Here is a 19,448-nt window from a genome sequence, read left to right as displayed (position 1 = left end):
AAGGGTGACTGTGCTGTGGAGTTGATTGATATTGTGGCTCCATCTCTTCTCGAGACGTCTGCAGGTGGGGCTGGACTAGTGGAGGGCGGGAGTGAACTAGTTGGCCTTCTTGGAGTGTTGTTTGCCTGGTCTTTTCTTGAGGGGTGCCATGGTGTCGGCTCAGTTGGAGATCCATCAGTGGAGGTTGCGCACTCCGGTGTTGCTGTCTGTAAGCGTTGGTAGAGTGGTGGTGCTGAGGGAGTTGACAGGAAGTTCTTCAGTGGCCTTGATACAGCTGCGATGGGGGGGCAATAATGGTGATGGTATATGGTGGGCTTGGTGAAGGCGTTATGTAAACAATGATGGTTGGTACAGGAGATCCCTGTGGTGTGGCTGTAGTTGAAGTACCCGCAGGTGGATAAGACGTGCTCCATCGTGTGTCAGGCTATTTGGGTTGGTGTGATGTCTAGCTTCTTCAGTCTGATGTTGACGAGGTTCCCCAGGAGAGGGTGGTGTTCTGGTCACTGGGGTTGTCCAGGTGGAACTTGAGGTCTACAATTGCATCTGTGAATGGGGGTTCGTGGCCCGGGGGGCCTGTAGATGAGGGTGCCCCGGAGGGTGCTGTTGGAGTTGGTCTGGATCTGGTAGTGGAGGTGTTCCATTGTCACCATCGGGTCATTACAGGTTGTGGTCAGTCGGAGTGTGCTTTTTCAGACAATGACAATGCCTCCTCCTGGCCGCTCAGGTGGACCGTGCAGGTGAGTTTGTAGCCACCGTGGAATGTGCTGGCGATGTCCAGTCAAGAGCAGAGGTTGGTCCAGGTTTCCGTGAAGAAGGTGATGTCTGAAGAGGTGGCGTCGAGGAGGTACCAGATTTCTGTTGCATGTTTGTGGAGGGACCGCATGTTGAGGAGTATTCAGTTGAGCTGGTTAGCTGAGCTGTTATTCGGCTGTGCGGCAGGAGGCGCTGGTGTGCTGATGTGGCAGAAGATGCATTTGTAGTTTCGACAGGCGCAGGGTGCAAGACAATTCTACAGTGGTGCTAGACGGCAGGCGGTGTGGCATCCAGGGTTGATGATGAGGAGGGTGCTGTCACTGTAGCTGTGGAGTGTCAGAGAGGAAGGGTCCTTGGTGCTGGGCGCCATTCAGGGGTGGACTGACAGAGACGGGCTTTCCTTTGGCGCAACAGTGGTACGCCCGCTGCACATGTCCGCACAGCGGCTGCCATTATGTAGTGCTGCGGGGGGAACTGAACAGCTGGGAAGTGGCAAATGTGGGAAAGGACACTGGAGGGGGCAGGGACGTAGCAGGGTTGTAAATATATGTTTAGAAAATCCTTACAGAGAGGCCGGGTCTAGCATCTTCTGTGCTCCTGCTCTCCTGGGTCCGCTTCCAGGAACAGGAAGCAGGTATCCAGGCTCCTTCCCCTAAGCCAATCACAATGCTGTAATGCAGCGCTGTGATTGTTCTTGAGCACCACGACAAGGTGTTCAGACAGGGGCTGGAGGGGTGGATATGTTCTCCATGCAGGCTGTAATGCAGCCTTTATTTCGATTAGTGATGTGCACATGACTGCTTTGGGCGACCAGGGAGGGCAGACCAAACAGTCATTGCGCACTTGAGTCGGCATACCACTCTTCTCCTGCCCTGCACTGTGAGTAGAACAGCCCAAACCGACCCTTCCGCCCGCAAAGGAAACATAGCATGAGTACATCAGAAAGTTATCGTCATGTTATGTTTCCTCTTCTATTTGAAAGCAGTGGGGCGACGCTCTTCCTCCATAGCGGATGAGCTGCCACTGGGAGTGCGTCACCCACAGGTGCTAGGCCTGGGCCGACTCGACCCCTAGGCCTTCTCTGCTACGTGTACCACCTTCTCCTCACATGGACATTGACGCCGTGGGGCAATCTGCTGCACTCTCTCCAAATTTGTGACTCAGCCAGCAGGAGTCTCAGCCAGGCAGGATTTCACAAGCCTGGTTACAGCAATCATCTCCAAGTCCACTGGGGAACCTCCAGATGCAGGTGATGCAACAGGGCCCCCTTAGGCGTGAAGTAGCAGCACTCGCACCACACAAGTTCGGCGCAGCTCAGGGGGCCTCACCCTCCACAGCGTCCGGCCAGAGCAACATCCTCCGGCCTGTGATGTAGAGAGGCGCAGCCCACCATTGGTAATCTCCTCCGTGCACCACGGTGTAGTGGTGGTGCGTGGTATACGATGCAGACCTCACTACGTTGGTGCACAGGAGTGCCTCTACCATTCACAGCTCCGAAGGGGCATCAGGCGATCTTCTCACACAGGTTGGCAACATGTCTCAAAGCGACATGGCAGACTTCACCACCAGGTAAGGGCGATCGCTGACACCTCAATGTCTACCTCCATGGCACAGCAACTCCACAGCACTTCCGCATCCCACTCGGGGTCCCAGACACAGGCCCAGCTAGGCCTCCAGGTCCTGAGAACTGTCCGCGATTTCAAGGTTTTGGATGCCATAGTGTTGCAAGGAGTATGCAATAATAAGTGATGCATCACTAATTTTGCCCAGCGAAGCGCCTCTTTTCATGATTGTAGCCCTGTATTTCCTCTTCCCCTGGGACTCTGGCTGGTCATCCTGGCTGTTTTGGAGTTTGGGGGGTTTGTTGATCTCCGCTGCTCTTGGCCCTGACTGCTCCATTCTGCATTCCATTGGTCTTGTTTCCTATTTTTCACTGGAGGTGGACTTATAGGCTATTTTTGCCTGTAGAGGGAAAATAAGTCACTTTGGGCTGACTAACATGAGTTTTTTTGGCCACTAATGGGCCTTTCATCAGTTTTCGCCCACTAACGTCAGAGTTTCTATCGCCTTCACGCTACTGTTAGCGGACGTTTTTACTGCGGCTACCTGAAACTATCGCCATGTAGCCACGTATTGTAAATACTTCACTAACAGGGCGATAGTTTTTGGTGATAGGTCGCGTTAAATATACTGCCGCTAACTAGCGTTAGTGATGGTTAGCGGCAGTTCTAATACATATACCCCTTAATGGATTTGGGTTCAAAGTAAGAACTAACTCCCTTGGGAGCCATGCCTGGTTTCTTAATCTTCCCCCACTGTTCAACCCATGATGTTTCCTGTCATAGTATATTTTGTGTTCCTCTAATTTTTTTACTATTTTTTCTCTGAATTTTTCTGAAGACCAGGTCACATCCTCTGGGGTGGGCAACCGTCCTAGGTTAAATTCTGATATTGGCTTCCTTCCTCTCATCAACTCCAATGGGGAAAACTATGTGCTTGTCACTTCTGTCCTATATGACGACCAAAGAGTTTTATACACTTGCGTTACCCAACAAGATTTGTGTTTTAGCGCTAACTGAATGGCCCCATTGGAAACCCTTATTAAAGTGCTCTACCATTCCAGTTACACTTGGATTGTAAATAGATGTTGTTCAGTGACAAACTCTCCTAGGTCACGGTAGTTGTCGCCCATAAAGAAAACCATTAGGTTTTAAAAAGAACCCTCATGCACCAACCTAGTTGGTGGCATGCTTCATCACTGGGGTCCCACCTAGGGGCTGTGTGTCTCCTAGGTGGGCTTCGATGTCTGATTACAGCAGAGAGGGATTTTTAGGGGGTCGATAAGTGAATATAGTGAGTGTGGATGTTAAAATTACCTCCAGGATACTGAATCAAATTGCAACAAAATATTTGATGAAAGAGTTCCTGGGACAGGGTTAAAATCAATGGTGGACGTGAAAGAGGAGAAATGATCTCACACATCCCAAAGAAGTGAAGTGGTCTACATGTTTTACTGTTGGGGTATAATATTATATGTAAATTCCTGTGATCTAACCACCCCAGGTCTGATGGACCCTTCCTTGCTACATATAATTTCCCATAAGCCTTCCTGTTCTTGAATCTGAAAGCCAATCTCCTGTACCCAATCATGTCAATTGTCTCACCCATGTAGCTTTCTGGTGCAGTATCAGAATTCTCCAGAAATTATCCTAATTTGTTTTCAAAATTATTCTTCCAGGATATTTTCATTCACAGTTGTGTACGGTGAACCTGAATCTGCTACTACATGTAGACCTACACCACCCAACTTCATGTAACAAATAGGTTTGTTTCTACAACTCTTGTCTGAGATATTTAGTACTACTTTTTCTCTCAATTTCAGCGCCCTCTGTTTGTCATTTTTATCTTTACTAGACACACTAGTACTCTCTCACCACATTTTAGTTTATCACATTTCTCCTTTTTTATCATGCAGACACATACATAGCAGCCAATTTCCCCACATCAACTACATTTTTGTTTTAGTCCAGGGCAGTTCTCACTATTTGCTAGATGGGACGTACTGTCACACTTGGAACATTGTACATTTTAATTAACTACCCGAGGTTTGTTCCCCTTTTTTATGATTTGTTCCCAGTTTTATCAATGGTAACTTAGGCTACTACCTCAGACTCAGATTCAATAGTTTTCTTCATTGCTTTAGCACATCTTCCTGACATTTCTACTTTGCATACTATAGGCAATAAATCTTTTAATTCTGCAACACCATTAATCCACAATCTTTACTGTATTGTTGAATAATGTGCATGCATTACTACCTGATCCGTATCAATTCTTCAAGCGGACCTTGTGAGAAAAATACAATTTGTAATAGCCTCTACAAACACATTACCACCCCCCACCATCAGTTCTCTATGTAGATTGCCATAGATTCTTAATTCTTCAGGACCCAACAATTCTAGTAAATAAACTTTTTTAATTTATGGTGACAATTTGTCCTTGAAATCAATAGTCGATATATAATTTAAATAGTACTGCTTCCATTGGAGCCATGGTATAGGAGGTTCACCTGGACTGCACAAAAAATATTTTGGAGGATTCACAGTAACATTAGCCATGTTTGAAGTGAACTGTTAACAGATCTTTCCTCACCACTTCTACCTTAAGGATTGCAGCAGGGTAAAACATTAGGGTGCCGATTACTATCCTGTAAAAACCGGGTACGAACCGTCGGACGGAGCATATTCTCCGTCCGACGCGTACCCGGTCGTAACAATATACAAACATGGAATTACGATTCGCACGGAAACTCAATATCCGTACGAATCGTACAAAACCCCGACCGACGAAAATAAACATACAAATGCGATCCGGGAAAGCGCCGACGTGACGTCGGGACGCACGCAGCCTGCCATTCACGAACCAGGAATTACGATTCGCACCGACGTCATCCCGCACGGACAATATTTTCCGGCTGCCAAAAACTGCCAGGAAATCAGTACGACATGAACAAGGAGTACCTGTACGCGACGGACAGACATGGACGCGAACCTACGTGTCATCCCGGCCCTCATAGCAGTCGACCTCCTCTACAGGTTCGGACGCAGACGCCGCAGAAGGTCAGAACAACTAAGGGAGGGGGGAAAGGGGGGGGCAGGACCAGGGGCAGGCCACAAAATCCCCACCAAAGTCACACAGCACACATGCCCTGGACATACCTGACCCCCAGGCCCTGGTCACTACGAGGGGGTGGGGGCGTGTCCAGCAAAGCCAGCGTCCGCCACAACGGAAGTGCCTGACGACGCGAACCGGCAACACAACAATACAGGTACGTCCCGTACCCACGCCTTAAGAGCGTGGGTACGAGTCGTACCACGCCCACACCTACATCACCCCAACAATGGCGGGACGGCTGTACCCACGTGGCAAAGGCCTGGGTACGGCCCGCACAAGCATTCCACAGCGTGGGTACGGATATGTACGGACCGTACCCCCACCCGCGTATGCATGGAGCGAACCCCCCACCCCAACCGCGTATGTACGACCCGTACCCTCACCCGCGTACGTATGGAGCGTACCCCCCACCCCAACAGTGTAAGTACGACCCGTACCCCCACCCGCGTATGCATGGAGCGTACCCTCCACCCCAACCGTGTATGTACGACCCGTACCCCCACCCCAACAGTGTAAGTACGACCCGTACCCCACCCGCGTACGTATGGAGCGTACTCCCACCCCAACAGTGTAAGTACGACCCGTACCCCCACCCGCGTATGCATGGAGCGTACCCCCACCCCAACCGTGTATGTACGACCCGTACCCCCAACCCAACCGTGTATGTACGACCCGTACCCTCACCCGCGTATGTATGGAGCGTACCCCCACCCCAACCGTGTATGTACGACCCATACCCTCACCCGCGGACGTATGGAGCGTACCCTCACCACAACAGTGTAAGTACGACCCGTACCCCCACCCGCGTATGCATGGAGCGTACCCCCCACCCCAACCGTGTATGTACGACCCGTACCCCCACCCCCCTATGCATGGAGCGTACCACCACCCCAACCGTGTATGTACGTACCGTACCCCCACCCCAACAGTGTAAGTACGACCCGTACCCCACCCGCGTACGTATGGAGCGTACTCCCACCCCAACAGTGTAAGTACGACCTGTACCCCCACCCGCGTATGCATGGAGCATACCCCCACCCCAACCGTGTATGTACGACCCGTACCCCCACCCCAACCGTGTATGTACAACCCGTACCCTCACCCGCGTATGTATGGAGCGTACCCCCACCCCAACCGTGTATGTACGACCCGTACCCTCACCCGCGGACGTATGGAGCGTACCCCCACCCCAACAGTGTAAATACGACCCGTACCCTCACCCGCGTACGTATGGAGCGTACCCCCACCCCAACAGTGTAAGTACGACCCGTACCCTCACCTGCGTACGTATGGAGCGTACCCCCACCCCAACAGTGTAAGTACGACCCGTACCCCCACCCGCGTATGCATGGAGCGTACCCTCACCCCAACTGTGTATGTACGACACGTACCCCCACCTCGTATGCATGGAGCGTACCCCAACCACAACAGTGTAAGTACGACCCGTACCCCACCCGCGTACGTATGGAGCGTACTCCCACCCCAACAGTGTAAGTACGACCCGTACCCCACCCGCGTACGTATGGAGCGTACTCCCACCCCAACAGTGTAAGTACGACCCGTACCCCCATGGAGCGAACCCACACACGTGTATGTTCTAAGCGTACATATTGTTAAATAGGAGGGGTGTGTGCAGAGTCCTCCCAGCAGTGCCCAGACACAGGAGGGGTGTGTGCAGAGTCCTCCCAGCAGTGCCCAGAAGCAGGAGGGGTGTGTGCAGAGTCCTCCCAGCAGTGCCCAGAGACAGGAGGGGTGGGTGCAGAGTCCTCCCAGCAGTGCCCAGACACAGGAGGGGTGTGTGCCTATCACTCCCAGCAGTGCCCAGAGACAGGAGGGGTGGGTGCAGAGTCCTCCCAGCAGTGCCCAGACACAGGAGGGGTGTGTGCCTAACACTCACAGCAGTGCCCAGACACAGGAGGGGTGGGTGCAGAGTCCTCCCAGCAGTGCCCAGACACAGGAGGGGTGTGTGCAGAGTCCTCCCAGCAGTGCCCAGACACAGGAGGGGTGGGTGCAGAGTCCTCCCAGCAGTGCCCAGACACAGGAGGGGTGTGTGCAGAGTCCTCCCAGCAGTGCCCAGACACAGGAGGGGTGTGTGCCTATCACTCCCAGCAGTGCCCAGAGACAGGAGGGGTGTGTGCAGAGTCCTCCCAGCAGTGCCCAGACACAGGAGGGGTGTGTGCCTATCACTCCCAGCAGTGCCCAGAGACAGGAGGGGTGGGTGCAGAGTCCTCCCAGCAGTGCCCAGACACAGGAGGGGTGTGTGCAGAGTCCTCCCAGCAGTGCCCAGACACAGGAGGGGTGTGTTCCTAACACTCACAGCAGTGCCCAGACACAGGAGGGGTGGGTGCAGAGTCCTCCCAGCAGTGCCCAGACACAGGAGGGGTGGGTGCAGAGTCCTCCCAGCAGTGCCCAGAGACAGGAGGGGTGTGTGCAGAGTCCTCCCAGCAGTGCCCAGACACAGGAGGGGTGTGTGCCTATCACTCCCAGCAGTGCCCAGAGACAGGAGGGCTGGGAGCAGAGTCCTCCCAGCAGTGCCCAGACACAGGAGGGGTGTGTGCCTATCACTCCCAGCAGTGCCCAGAGACAGGACGGGTGGGTGCAGAGTCCTCCCAGCAGTGCCCAGACACAGGAGGGGTGTGTGCCTAACACTCACAGCAGTGCCCAGACACAGGAGGGGTGTGTGCCTATCACTCCCAGCAGTGCCCAGAGACAGGAGGGGTGTGTGCAGAGTCCTCCCAGCAGTGCCCAGACACAGGAGGGGTGTGTGCCTATCACTCCCAGCTGTGCCCAGAGACAGGAGGGGTGGGTGCAGAGTCCTCCCAGCAGTGCCCAGACACAGGAGGGGTGTGTGCCTATCACTCCCAGCAGTGCCCAGAGACAGGAGGGGTGGGTGCAGAGTCCTCCCAGCAGTGCCCAGACACAGGAGGGGTGTGTGCCTAACACAGCAGTGCCCAGACACAGGAGGGGTGGGTGCAGAGTCTTCCCAGCAGTGCCCAGACACAGGAGGGGTGTGTGCCTCACACTCACAGCAGTGCCCATGGAACGCAAAGGGTTGAGTAGCCACAGATACCATGCCCACAAATTTCAGTCAGGTGCACAAAGACCCTGCAGTACATGTACCACATGTGTGCGAGGCTGGGAGTATACGCATGCATAGCGCAGAAAAGAAAACATGTCCACATGAAGTCATGTCAATAGTCCACATACACAAGTACAATGACTACCAAGGATGCCACGAATGATGCAGGTGGAGACATTGCTCAGCATGCATGTGCAAAGTTGAAGGAGTCCGTCACACACCCAGCTAATGTACACACAGCTCAGCGCTAAATATTGGGAACACCCTGCAGGGAAGATGTCAGGGTACACAGAGGAAGGAATACACCTTTGGACAATTTCACCATGCAGCAACTGCTTACATGAACAGAGAAACCTAGCTAACACCGTGTGATGGCACACAGATCCCAGGGTCCCCCCTATGACCAGCACACTACAAAATTTCCCACACAACCAACACATGAACACCACCCAAAACCATGTAGCAGCCCCACCAACAGCAATACCAGCAAAGCAGTAGTGTTTCAAGGGGAAAAAAATAAATTGCTTTATTCAGCATGAACCAAAAAATCTTGTTTGTAGGAAGTTCAATATTTACAAAGCCCATAGGGTAGTCCAGAAGTCACAGCTGGATGGGGGACACAGTGGGATGTGTGTCCCCTAGCTTGCCTGCACAGTTAGATTCCGTCGTCTTCCACAGGGGTGAGGGCATCATGTGGGGGGGAAGAACCAGGCACCGCAGGGACAGGAGGGCAAAGGGTAGGCGTCGTGGGTGCAGGGATGGAGGACTCCACCACAGGGGGTGGGGCAGGGCCAAAGGCGGAGGCCAGGATCTCGCTGCACACCTTAGCAAGGTCCTCCAGGGAATCCCCTGCACCCGAAGGAACCACAGGCCCCAAGGAGGGGGGGGGTCAGAGGGATGGGTCGCGGTGCCACTGGGGGAGGGTGTAGACAGGGGGGGGACTCAACCACCCTGACCGGGGACTCCCTTGACCGCTTGCGGGGTGGTGTCACTGTGGGGCTCAGGGACAGAGCGGCCATGAAGGAGTCTTTGTGTGATATGTGGCCAGGAGAGCTGAGGGGAGGGGATTTGGAGGGAGTGGATTTAGTGGAATGCGGACTCCCACTCTGGCTGCGTGTCTTACGTTTGCCCCCCGACCCAGTGGGTGTGCCTACTTCACCCTGTGTGTGCGTGCCAGGAGGTGTGCGGGTGACCTTCCCTGCTGGTGTGGTGCCTGTGTCCGTCGTGGTGGATGCATGCTGACGTCTGGGAGTACGTGGGACAGGCATGGGAGTGGGAGGTGTGGATGGGGCAGGGGTAGGGGGTTGGATGTAGCGCTGCAGGAGACCCACTGCTGCAGTCAGTGTCGAGTCTATCGACCTCAGCAAGCTGCGTTGGTCAGCCTGCATTGAGTGAATGCCCTCCAAGTATGCCTCCATGTTGTTGAGGACCTGGCTGTGGCCATGGAGGACATTAAGGATCGCAGCCTGACCAATCTGCAACTGCCGCTGGATGTCCACAGACTCGGCATTGGCGGCAGCAGTGGAGACAGGGGCAGGGGGTGCGGTGCCTGGCAGGAAGGAGACATGTGGTGACCGGGCACGTTGGGAAGGGACACGAGCAAGTGGGAGGCGGCTGATGGCAATGGAGGGGGCGGGGTGCGATGTTGTGCCGCTGTCAGCTGGTGGTGCAGCCTCCGCCCACTCGGAGAGATCATCCTCGGACCCGTCGGCTTCATATTCGGTGGTGCCAGTGGACAGGTCCTCGGCCTCACTCTCCTCCGCCTCTGTACCACTCAATGTGCCAGCCACGATGTCAACGCTGGCACTGGTGCTCGGTCCCTCCGCTCCGTCTGTGCTCATGTCTCCCTCCGTGTCCCCCGACGATGCTGTGGGCAAGGTGAAGAGACAGCAATTAATCACACACCTGTATACATATGTCACATGAGTCCAATCTACATAGGTTACAGTGCATAGCCTGAAAAGAAAGATCAGTAACATCTACAAAACAAGGTACAGATGTAGGGCATGCAACACACAGTTGGTTGACCCACCATGCCAATGAAAATCCATGGAGAGCATGACACAATAGCAAATGACATGAAATGGAGTTTGACATAGGAGCCAGGCCCTGGGGACAATCCAGCACTGCATCTGCACCACACAGCGTTGCCGACAATAGGGATGAGGAGGGACCAAATCCATGAGCTTGAGGCACATGCTGCATAGGTAATACTGAAAACATGCCCAACATGACTGGCTCACTGCACCTTGAGTGTATGTCCAGCCAAACATCACACACTGGCCAGAACTAGCAAGGAGATTTCAGGTTTTGACATGTAGGCTTGCCCCGCACCAACCACCCCCTACATGAGACAATTTGTTGAGACACAGGTGGCACTTACATCTCTTAGTCTGGGTGAAATACACAGGGGATGCATAAATGCAAGATTGGACGCCAAATACCCGAGGTGCGCCTGTCCAAATAATCATATACAAATGGCCAGCATCAGATGATTGTAACAAGACACACAGGCACTGGCCACTGTGACTATGAACAAGGAAAATCAGGTCAGGCTGTACAGTGGACACTTGTACTACATTTCACGTCAATATACATGGTGCCAGGGGACAATGGCACAGAGCACAACCTATGCTGTAGACACTGAGAGTGTCCACGTTTTGTGATGACACACATGACACCTAGGAAAATATGACCCAGGGGACAGTAGTGGCAACACAGCTCCATGGTCCTGAATGGGAATGACTGCAACACACGCCGTATCGCACACTCATGCACATCATGTCACAGGCCACAACATAGGACATGCGCACTGTAAAGCATGACACTTGTGAGACTAACTCCCATGTCTGGACTCTGCATCAGTGCCAACTGACATGGAACCCACATGTACTGAACTGGACAGGGCACAGGCAAGGTCCCAAAACCTGTTACACACCACCCCCACACATGATGCTACAGGCATAGTTCACGTGGAGAAAGTGCCAGCCTAGATAACCTTGTGAAGGAGTGACTACACACAGACCAGGGAACACATTGCAAGGAGGGGAAGGGAGGCAGGAGAGCACAGCTATACAGTGGGTAACTGGATCTGCACAGCACCTTTAAACCCTGGCAGTGTATCCATGCAACTGTGCACTTACAAATGCTGGTGAAACACAAGAAGCACACATGTACCTACCCCCTTCCTGCTGCTGCATCTCCTGTAAGCGCCTCTCCAAGTCAGGAAAGACCACCGGCAGCACACGCTTGTGGATGTGGCTCAGTCGGCGGCGCCCGCGGTTCTTATGGCTCTCAGGTGAGTCCCCCAGCAGGACCCGTGCGATCCTCCGCGTCCAGCACCGGATATCCTGCCAGCGTTTCCTCACCTGGGACAGGCGCCGCTTCCAACCATCCGCACTCCTCACAGCGCTGACGGCGGTCAGCCATATCTGCTCCTTGGCAGAGGCGCCTACCTGTGAGGATGAACAAGTGACACTACATCAATACACCTGGCACATGTCACAGAGACACATATTAGAACACATTTGCTGTTTACAACAAGGCATAGTATGCATCCAACGCATTGCACCTTTGTCATAGGGACATGATCCTCTGGGGAAGGGCAAAAGCAGTACGTGCCATTGAAAGGACACAGGTGGAATGAGGGCAACTACACAATCAATGATCCAGGCTCACACTGTTCATCACAAGCTACACCAGGATAATGTGCAGCACCTCTAAGCAGTCACATGCCACAGGCCACTGACGCTACCGCAGCAGAGTACACAGACACACACAGGCACAGGACATTCACCTGCCATTGCCAAATGCAGTGACAAACCTCACTCTGCACATGTGCCACTAGACTGGGGGGGGACTCACAGGTGTGGGGCTGGCTCTGCACGTCAGACACACAGCACTGCTCCCTGCTCACATCACATGGCCAGGGTATATCCATCCCTCATGCAGCTGGGGTGCTACACTCCACATATGCACCCACCCACATGACAGGGGACTTACACACACACACCGATGTCCAGTAGGCCTGGGCGGTAAATTCCGTTCCGTTCGCGGAATTTGCGGAATTTGCGGAATTTGGGTAATTTCGCGTTCCGCGGAGAACGCGAAATTGCCCAAAAATCTGCGTTTCGCGACTTCGCGAAATTTTTTGCTTGTTCGCGTTCTCAATATGCGTGTTCGCGAGATATTTCACCCCGAGCACGCAAACAGCGATCGCGAACATTAAAAAAGTATCGCGAACAAGCAATTCCGTGTGTTCGCGGAATTTCTGCGTGTTCGCGGAGATTTTTTACCGTTTTGCGGAGATTTGCGTAACGCGATTACGCAAATTCCGCCCACCCCTAATGTCCAGGGTATGAACACATCATGTGGACACTCTCAGCACAGGTACACAGAACTAACACACATCTGTGGGTACAGTCACCTGTCACACTGGGCTGACCACATAATCACATGAGGACTGTAGAGGCAACATTCCCAGGAGGATAAGACAGGCAGAATGTGGCATGCACCATGCAGTGATTGTCACAGTAAACACGATGCAAGTGAGGACGGCAGACATGCACCACTGCATGCTCTGGCTGGGAGACATCAGGCATTCCCCCCCCTGGGACCCCCCCCTACAGTACATAGCATGTGTGAGACACCTGGACACAATGCCAGAAGTCACAGTCACAAAAAAGGGACACAGTCTGTGCTAGTGGACTCTGCACTCACCTGATACCCTGATCGCCCATACAGCATGGGGTACTGTGGGAGGATCACATCCAGCAAAGCCATGTTCTCCTCCAGGGTGAAGGGCTGTGACCTCTCCACAGACCTTGACATGGTTCCAGGGAATCAGTAGCAGCAGCTGGGTCGTGGAATCCAGAGATGTGCAGGCAAGTGCTCCCTCATGGGACCTGGCTGCCTTATATCTGCCTTGCTGACCTGTTTCATGCACAGGAGTACAGAGTGATTGGTCACTCACATTTGCATCCTATGTTTCCTCCAATCCCTTCAAACCTAGCACAGTCAGTGGGTTCTTATTGTGTTTTTTTCTTCAGCATGATGTCAACCCCACAAACACATTGCAACAAAGTAGATTCATTCCAACTGACTTCTGCTGTGCACCTTCCAGAACAAATTCAAACTTTAAACTTGGTCTCTATGACAACCAGCATGCATGTAGGCCTTAATACTTGTCTCTCATGTGTCCCCTATGTAATTTTGAGCTTCACACACAGGTACGGTGCGTTCCGGAGCCCTAGGGCACCCCAAATGCATAGCAACGGCCCGTACAGGCGTGTGTACGGGCCGTACCACTATGAGTACGCATACGCAAGAACACCCATAGTGGTACGGACCGTACACGCGTGCGTACGTTCACTATCACTATGGGTGTCCTCGCGTATGCGTACTCGTAGTGGTACGGCCCGTACACACGCCTGTACGTTCACTATCACTATGGGTGTCCTCGCGCATGCGTACTCGTAGTGGTACGGCCCGTACACACGCCTGTACGTTCACTATCACTATGGGTGTCCTCACGTATGCGTACTCGTAGTGGTACGGCCCGTACACACGCCTGTACGCTCACTATCCCTATGGGTGTTCTCGCGTATGCGTACTCATAGTGATAGTGAGCGTACAGGCGTGTGTACGGGCCGTACCACTACAGGTACGCATACGCGAGGACAACTATAGTGATAGTGAACGTACAGGCGTGTGTACGGGCTGTACCACTACGAGTATGCATACGCGAGGACACCCATAGTGATAGTGAAAGTACGCACGCGTGTACGGTCCGTACCACTATGGGTGTTCTCGCGTATGCGTACTCATGGTGGTACGGAGCGTACACACGCCTGTACGCTCACTATCACTATGAGTATGCATACGCGAGTACACCCATAGTGATAGTGAACGTACGCACGCGTGTACGGTCCGTACCACTATGGGTGTGCTCGCGTATGCGTACTCATGGTGGTACGGACCGTACACACGCCTGTACGCTCACTATCACTATGGGTACGCATACGGCAGCACTCCCATAGTGATAGTGAACGTACGCACGCGTGTACGGTCCGTACCACTATGGGTGTGCTCGCGTATGCGTACTCATGGTGGTACGGACCGTACACACGCCTGTACGCTCACTATCACTATGGGTACACATACGGCAGCACTCCCATAGTGATAGTGAACGTACGCACGCGTGTACGGTCCGTACCACTATGGGTGTGCTCGCGTATGCGTACCCATAGTGATAGTGAGCGTACACACGCCTGTACGCTCACCATCACTATGGGTACACATACGGCAGCACTCCCATAGTGATACGGGAACGTACACAGGCGCTCTTAGCAAAAGTACGGTGGTTTTCACACATCACAGTGGTGACAGGCAGCACACAGGAAGGAATAGGGCTGACATACTTGTCCATGTATGGACATCAAGGCATTGTCTGGCCAGTACTACATGTGTGGGGCACAGGTGTGAAAGGCTGTGATGTGGCACATTACTCCTGAGTCGAGAAGGCACCAGATGTATGATGAGATGTGTACACATGTAATGTGTGACGGTGCAATGTGTGCCAGGCATGCCCTTGACTCCTTTGACATGTGTGCATGTCGTACTGCACACTTGGGATGAGCGTCACTGGCATGGCACGGACACCAACGCACGGAAGTGTCCCCTGAGGCCAGGTACAGGAGTTACCACAACTGACATGTCACTACCCACGGTGCATGATGTGACTATGTCATGTATGTGTGGGGGATTCGCATTAGCTTGATGTTGGAGCTCCCTCAAAAGCTGCAGCTGTTGCAGCAACCAACATGTGTCTGTGTGTAGATTGACATTGCACACTGTTCCGCACACCATGCCACATGTGGTATCAGATGTGAGGTGCGTATGTATGCATGGGACACGGAGTAGCGTAACAAGGACATGTCTGCATCCTCTCTATGAATGTGTGGTGAGTCATCACATGTACACCTTAATGGCAAGGTGTGTGGGCTGTCCTAGTGTAATGTCATGTGACCTGTGGCTCTAGTGTTCCGCTACCAGTCTCTGAAATCGACATCCTACTTCTGCTGATGTGTGGATGTATGTCACGCCTGTCTTGCGTCTGGCTGTTCACTTACACTGGGACACAGCTAATCCCATGCCATGGCATGTGGAGGTTCACAATCTCCGTGTGTAGCTGGGTCTTGGTAGGAGTGTCACCTGGCAGCCATACGTATCCAGGGCATGTGGCACATACCTGACTCCGTATGTAGCATATGTGTATAGACAGATTAACATGTGCTCAGTACAAATAAATTGTTGTTGTGGTGCACTCACTCTTCCTTGTCACTTCCAAATTACTGCAGAGCGCCGCCTCTTCACCCGACCAATTCCGGACTTGGCTGCCATGCGGGAGAATGACTGTATCCGGTGCTACCGCTTCCCCCAACGGTTGATTCTGGAGTTGATGGCGAGACTGGCACCACACCTGCAACCGCTGCACAGGTATCCTACGGCACTGACACCCAAGCTGAAGGTAATGGCAGCCCTAAATTTTCTAGCCACGGGTACCTTTCAAAATACCATAGCTCATGTTGGTGGCATGTCCCAGAGCATGTTCTGCCGTGTGCTGCATGATTTCTTAGAGGCCATGTTGATTCACCTGTATGACTTCATCCATTTCCCAACCCCTGAAATGTTGACTGGGGTCAAGCGTGGATTCTATGCCCTGGGAGGGATGCCCCATGTCATTGGGTCCATAGATGGGACACATGTGGCTTTGGTACCACCACAGGCACAGGAGGTAGCGTACAGGAATCGCAAGCACTACCACTCCATCAATGCCCTTGTGGTGTGTCTGTCCAACATGGTGATTTCACATGTCTGTGCTCGTTTTCCAGGATCAGCACACGATGCCTACATCATGAGGCGTAGCAGGGTGCCTGAAATGATGACGCAGCTGCGCAACGAACGAGCATGTGTTGTTGGTGGGTACAGTCTGTCTGTCCTGTATTTTGCGTAGACTTCCAGCACGACCGCTTCTCCTGTCCTACTTATGTCCATGTGCTTTCCATGTAGGGGACGCTGGCTATCCCAACATGCCATGGCTGATCACACCTCTCCGCAACCCCATCACGCCGGCCCAGCTCCGCTACAACACCGCCCATGGCCGGACAAGGCGAGTGATAGAGAGGACGTTTGGCCTCCTGAAGAGCCGATTCCGATGCCTCCACAAGACCGGCGGCGCCCTCCCATATGCCCCGGCGAAGGTCTGCAAAATCTTCATGGTCTGCTGCATGCTGCACAACATGGCAGTTGAGAAAGCTGTGACACTCATCCTGGATCAAGATGACCAGGACCATCCACCCGTGGAGGACGAAGGGCTTGGCAATGGGGCTAGTGATGTGGAGGATGTGGAGCCACAAGAGGACATCCGGACTCGGCTCATACGCGACTTCTTTGCTTAGTGGTGAGTACCAGTGTCTGAGTGTGCACGCATTGGTCCCCGTGTGGCATGTGTTGCGATGTGTGTCTCCATCTGCATGTATGGCACGTGAGTCAGAGGTGTGTGTGGATGTGTCACTGGAGTGATGGTGCCAGTGATGAGTGTATTTCCCCAGTCATAATTGTGACCTAGCATGTTGTCATCCATACATGTGTCGAGTAAATGCACATGCAAGTGGCTGTGCTTTTTGTGGCTGACTTCTTGTGTGTCTCTCTTCCCCAGGTACTTGCGCATGCCGTCTGCTGCTTGCATTGTTGTGGCACTGCTATTCCTCATGGACACGTCATCGTGTGCTGACTCAGCGTTACACGCACGGACAAGTTTGGAAGTCTCCTTAGGGTAAGGGATGCATCAGGGGTGTATTGGGTGTGGCAGTAGTTCACGATGTATGCACACTGCCCCTGTCGATGTTTGTTTCCTCTGCAGACATGTTGCATCACCATGGTACACATGACATGCAGATGGGTACACCTGAATAGATGGTCAGACTTGTTGACAGTCATCAGTGATGGGATTGTGGAATGTGATGATGGCATCAATGTGTGTAACACTGCCCTCGGACACATACGGTTTGCATTGGCTTGACATGGTGTGGGACTTCCACATCAGCGGATCAATGGTGTATGGCAGGCTCTCCGTGAGCAGCAGGGGGTGTTTAGCTGTTAGCCAACACTTGTGTGCCAGTTCCATGGATATCACGCATTTGTGGTGCAGAAGGGGGGTGCCAGTGTTGGACCCACATGTTACTCCACATGACCCGTTCATGTGTACTCCGACTTGCCTCTGCAATCCCAAATACATGACTAATAAAGGTGTCCCTATGCCTCCAAGGTGCCTCTTCTCCGTCAATGCTGGTGTGTTGCCACGGTGCATCCGGCATGTCTGGCATGGTTTTCCGTGATAGTGGCTATGTGTCTATGTGTAGAGTAGCAAGATGCAAGCTGTTTGTGTGGGATTAGACCGTGTATTGTGCATGATGTCCATGACTGTGTGGGTATTGTGACATGTGCCATCCCCATGCATCCAACGTTGGCCAGGCCACCATTCTCTGCATCCACCTGACTCAAGCTTGCAGGACATGGTTCTGCCACCTGTCTACACATACCTGGGTGCCCCCCAGGACACTCGACATGATCCCTGACCTCTGCGCATGACTGTTGCTGTACTCAATATGTCTGTTGGCACGGTTGTGCGGCCACCCCCTCAGCAGGTTGGGCCCATCACGGGTGTGTATGGTGCTCCATGTCTGTCTTGCCTAATACACTGTGACCGGTGTGTCCTGTGCCAGACTCAGGCCCCAGGGTGTGGATGGTTGAAGTCAAATGAGAACTCAGGCATGTTTAGACTTTACAAGACACATGTAAGGTAATAATGCAACCAGTAGTCATCTTCTCTTCATGGTGTGACTTTTTATTTTAGTGGGGGGGGGGGTTTGACATGAGAGGCTTTCCGGGTGTGTGGAATCCAAAGTTCACTAGGGGAGTTGGTGTCCTTGCCATTAGAAATCCTCAGTCTTTGTCAACATTGGTCAGACAGTGACCAGCAAGGCCATGTGGCAGAGAATGTCTTTTGATGCTGTGCTGCTGTTGCTCCAGTGGGCCAGGTGCCAGGCCAGGTGTCCTGGGAGATGGTGCTGTAGCGCCGACCCTCACGGTCTTTTACGTGGACGACCCGCCCTCCTGCGGGGACCCTCAGAAGCAGGCCGTGACGATGTTTGGGATGCTCCATCGGATGTTTCCTCCTCCTCCTCCTGATCCCTCCCTGTGCGTGGTGATGTTCTACGCCTTCTGGCACAGGGAGGGTTGCCCATGTTGTCGGCCATCCGACGGAGTGTACTGTGTACTGTGAATTCCCGTGAACACCGTCACGAGCTCAGCCTGTCTGTCCTCCATCCTCCGTTGGTGTTGCAGTAGACAGGCATGTTGCTCCGCATGTTGCTGGGCCTGCTGGGTCTTGATCCCCTCGAGGATGGACACAACCTGGGCCATGCCCGTGGTGTTCTGCCGGTATGTGTCCAGGATGTTTCGGACATGGGAATATACCGGTTCCCCAGCCAACTGGTCAGGCTGGCACCTCCGCCGTCCTCCACTCCCACCACCCCTGCCCACTTGCACCTGGCCTGCCCTTGTGGGCACATCGGGTCTCCGGGACCCCTGAGGGGTGGCATTGGCGTTGTCGCCTGCCTCCTCCTGGGTGCCCGGGACACCGTGTCCCTCCTGGCCAGCCTGGCTGCTTTGTGGTGGTGGGGCAGGGATCCTGGGTGTATCCTGGGATGTGGCAGGAGTGGGGGTGGTGGTTGGCCCCGTTGTACCTGACGCAGGTGCTGCAGGTCGTTGGACACCAGAGGGGCCAGGTTGGTCGGGGTCGGGTTGGTCCACAGAGTGGTGAGAGTCGTCGCTGCCGGTGGCTCCTTCATCCCGCCGAGCCGGGTCCTGTGAGTCTTCC

The sequence above is a fragment of the Triturus cristatus genome, chromosome 8, assembly GCF_964204655.1.
Source record: "Triturus cristatus chromosome 8, aTriCri1.1, whole genome shotgun sequence".
Taxonomy (NCBI): Eukaryota; Metazoa; Chordata; class Amphibia; order Caudata; family Salamandridae; genus Triturus; species Triturus cristatus.
The sequence above is the reverse complement of the archived record's forward strand: the minus strand, read 5'-3'. Positions refer to the sequence as shown.